The sequence below is a fragment of the Branchiostoma lanceolatum genome, chromosome 12, assembly GCF_035083965.1.
Source record: "Branchiostoma lanceolatum isolate klBraLanc5 chromosome 12, klBraLanc5.hap2, whole genome shotgun sequence".
Taxonomy (NCBI): domain Eukaryota; kingdom Metazoa; phylum Chordata; class Leptocardii; order Amphioxiformes; family Branchiostomatidae; genus Branchiostoma; species Branchiostoma lanceolatum.
Genome location: NC_089733.1, coordinates 8,692,139 through 8,696,091, shown reverse-complemented (window position 1 = coordinate 8,696,091; position 3,953 = coordinate 8,692,139).

Below are 3,953 nucleotides of genomic sequence, written 5' to 3'. Positions count from 1 at the left end.
CAATAGTACCGGTTGCTAGGCAACGCTAAACAATAAGTCACCGCACGCAAATGTTATCGGAGCGGAATCTAATGGAGTGTCATTGACAATGAATATTCAACTATGTTTTGCAGTGTTCGGGATTTTATTTGAAAAGAAAAAATACCCTGTGTGTTGGCCGAAAAATGTAATGTTAGATCGGTAAATTTATAACGTAAAGAACTAAATTAACGTGAACACAAAAAGTTGTGTTTTGTTAGCCCCCTACTCGAAACGGACACAGGGTTTTAGTAAAATCATGTTTACATGGCACTGGATTAGCCTACATTGGTAGGATTATGATATGTTAGTACGGTAAAATCATCCGTTATAGCAGTGAATTTGAGTTTCCACCAGAGAGTGGCGTTTAGTTAGTCGGTTGTTTTTTTTTTTTTAATTAGTTTAATAAAAAGATATAACGTTAACCTAGACAACGTTAACGTTAACTTCGTTACCAAGTTTATTTAAGCCAAATTAAGGTTAACGGGGTAATGGTTTTCGTTCACTTGAACTTACAACTCTTACAACTGAATCATTTCAAAGCAACGTTGTTTTCAGCAAGTTATCCACGTAAGGAACGTTTTAATATAAAAAATGGGCAATTCTGGCAAATCTTCAAACGCATAACTTAACGCTTGCTGATTAACGTGACGTTATATGTCTTGGCGGCAATTGGACACTGGTGCACCTTCATTCCCACTGGACTCCTCGCCAGGGATTTTAAACACAGCAACTAGACCGATGTAACTAGCTAACAGTAACAACGTTACAGAAGGCCACAAAGAGACCCATCATTAGGTATCAAAAGGCATCATCATTAGAATTAATCTCCAAGCAGATCTTGTGAGTAAATGTCGCAACCTTTTCTGACTATCTGCGTTCTTCTGACACGCAACCCTCCGCGGAGCAGCCTGAAAGGTTACGATTCCGCTGCAAAGATGTGCTGACTGAGATACTAAATGCTGTATGGTTGGCTGCAGTCAGGCTGCAGTTAGCAAGACAAACGTTAGGCGGGGCGCATGAGTAGTGCCGATCACCCAGCAAAATGATCTACACAGTGCACGGCAAGTCCTTTCATGACTACATTATGAGCTATGTGACGATCTCTAAACCTCGAATTTCCAAAGGAGTAAAGATGCTACGTCTTTTTCCTACTTTGACACTTCTACATTTAACTGGATAACGAGCAGTTTAAACTACTAGTATAGAACTCCCAACCTAACCGAAAACATGGAGGCCGAAAACTACTCTCAATGACAAATAATGGTTTCCTTCGCATAAATAAATCAGCACAAGAGTCAGCACACCAAGTCACCAACACTTGAATTATCAGACAAGAACATCTTTTATCACAATCAGTTCCAAGGAAAATATACCGTTTCTAAGTACATTCAATCGCTCTTTTCTAAAAATAGTCCACTTCTCCTCATCAGTCTCAACACTTCATAAATCTCTTAGCACCAGCTGTTATACATACATGTCATGTTACCTTTAACTTTCTCCTACATTTTCAATACAAAGGAGGTTTAAACCCCCTTGTCAATACAAAGCCAAATCACCAACTGCTTAAAAACAATGATTTCCTTTGAACAATCAGCACACCAACATTTAAATTGTCAGACAAGAATAATCTTTAATCACAATCAACACCAAGGAAAATATGTTTTTAAGTAAATTCAATCGCTCTTTTTATAATAGTCCATATATCCTCGTCGGTCTCAACACTTTATAAATCTTTTAGAATCAATTGTTTACATACATGTACCGTCCACTACCATAATACCACCAATAATCATAATACCGCCAAATTAAAAAAGCGATGAATTACAAGAGATCTACTGGTGCAACAAGAGTAATTTCCGAGGTATGTAGACTTCAAACATCATGGCGCTTAATACACTCTAAAAAAGGTCTGAATAATGATGCATTCGAAGACAACGGGGTCAAATGTTTTCGATAAATTGTCATGTCAATTATCAATAACTCCTTCCTTTAGAAATATAAACTTCCCTCATTAGAATAATTCATATATAATTCAGATATATTGAGAAATGATCAACTAGTATATCAATAACGCATTATTATTACTGTAATTCACTTTATCTTTACGGTACAGAGGTGACATTGAAAACAGTGATCATAAAGTTACAGTGAAAGAAACAAGAATTACAGTATAATAGTGGCTATTTGTTCCTCAAGAGAATTTTCTTTTGAACCAGGGCAGTCTCCAGCTTTAAATTTTGTTTCTGTCCCACTCATTGTTTGGGAGCTCACGTTGTCAATTTTGGTTATTCAATCTGTTGTTTTGAGCTTACAAAAAAACATTTTTACCAATTTAATGTGACGAAGTTCCAATTTTTTGGACGAATACGGTGAAACTTTTATCCATCCCAAGAAGCAAATTCCTGTCCCATGACGAAGGGACAGGTCCTGGAGACAGCGCTGATCTAAAGAGTCATTTGTAAGACAGAATGTCACTACACTTCATTCATCAACTTGAGACAAACTATATTCTCTGACATATGATTCACACGAAAATCTACACAACAATGGCAGACAGCACCCCATACCATCCTAAAGGTAGGTAAAAGGTAGTCCCATAGCCTTTTAAGGCCATAATAGGGGCAGTGGGTTGTTATCCACTGTGTCTAGGGCATGGTATTGGAAGGCGGAGCCCAAACCTCTCCTTCAATTCCACTGCCTTTTACCTCCCCAACCGAAGTCAGGTACCCATTTTTACACCTGGGTTGAGTGAGGACAGTCGTGTTCAGTGCCTTTCCCAAGGACACAACATCGGTGACATAACAGGGGATTTGAACCCAGGACCGTTACGTCAACACGATGCCATCCACAGATCCATAAAAATTCTTCATAAAAACGGCTCTCATACAGGGTAACCTGTCTACAGTGACCTCTGTTGGGACTATCAGAAAATGTTCCTATCAGACAGTTGGTCACTATAGACAGGATTCTTAATGCTTCAGGTAATGGGAAAAATAATCTAAGGGACCACCACAATGCCAAGGTGGTCCTTATGCAGAGGTGGTCACTTGTACTGGTTTGACTGCATTTGGTTTGTTACAACAACATCATGATCACTACCCTGGGATTGATAAAAACAGACATCACAGCAAGCACAAAACAACTCACTAATGTCACAATCTGTCTGGATAAACAGCTTGTACTCCTCAGTACAAACTGCTGTGTTACGCCATGAGGCAATTTACCGGGTATGCAATACAAACCAACGCCACACCAATTTCAATTTAAGTTCTCTCAGGGCTTCATTTTTTCCTCATTAAAAAAAAAAACATGTATCATTCAGGATGTGAACCCTGAAATTGTCATAATTTTGTTAGTTGAAGAAAGCCTGTGTGTTTATAGTGGTTACAGCTTTTCTGTTCATCAAAAGTTGAAAAGTCATGGTACAATGATAATAAGAGAGGTTCAGAAATAAGTCATTGTTTGAAGTTGAACAGTCGTGTATGTTGACTTTGTGGCTCCTGTGGTGGCAGTTAGGTCTATCACAGGATCCCTTTTTCTTTTATATTCTTATCTTTATGTTGCCCACCAGCTCCTTAATTTACCTGCCAGATTCTGCGAACCAAGAAATCAAATTGGTGCGGAAAAGGTAATGTTCTATATTGTATTCCAAGACGTGGTACCAGGAATTGTGATGAACCACTGAAATGAACAACATATAATTCTTACTAAGTCTTTAATCTGCAGCCTGCAGGTAGCTATTTCAAGCCCAGAAACAGACTTGTTTTTCCCTTTCTGCAATAATATCTCTTTTTCTAAAACTTCATTTCATAGTGATTAGCATGCCAAGTTTGGCCACGATTAACCCTTAAGTTTTGCTGCATGTAAGTTGTAACCTCAAGTTTTCATTATGAGAGGAAAGCATCATTTCATATCCTCTGTTTATATATGAT